At 50.8% G+C, this 368-nt stretch overlaps 1 protein-coding gene across 1 annotated transcript in view; it reads right to left on the bottom strand.

The window, feature by feature from the left end:
• The window catches only part of si:cabz01093077.1 (C-C chemokine receptor type 2), a 37,404-nt gene that overhangs the window by 36,117 nt on the left and 919 nt on the right, over positions 1–368 (bottom strand). The gene's annotated exons all lie outside the window — the stretch shown is intronic.

Genomic DNA, 368 nt, shown 5'->3' with positions numbered 1-368 from the left:
TCAGCGGCACTTCAGGTCAATTTGTACACAAGCGACAAGACTTTTGTCAGTGACTGTACAGTGCATGGACTGGTTGTCTCTAAGGTAGGCTATAGGGTTGTGCCGATGGGCGATATCATGTCATCGTCCATCGTGATGGTTGACTGGCATCACGATGGAGAGCCACCATCGTGATGCCACGCCCCCCTCCACCCCCTACCCTGTCAGATACACGCTAATCCTAGTGGACGGGAAATTGAAGACTGCGTCGGTCTATTTGTAGGGGTACAGTCTCTCTGTCTCTCTCTCTCTCTCTCTCTCTCTCTCTCTCTCTAGGTCAAGTTATTAATGTGCTGCCCCTACCAGCGGCAGCATGTAATACTGTCTAT

This window comes from Etheostoma spectabile, chromosome 6 (assembly GCF_008692095.1).
Source record: "Etheostoma spectabile isolate EspeVRDwgs_2016 chromosome 6, UIUC_Espe_1.0, whole genome shotgun sequence".
In the NCBI taxonomy this organism is placed as follows: domain Eukaryota; kingdom Metazoa; phylum Chordata; class Actinopteri; order Perciformes; family Percidae; genus Etheostoma; species Etheostoma spectabile.
This window is presented reverse-complemented; position numbering and strand designations above follow the sequence as displayed.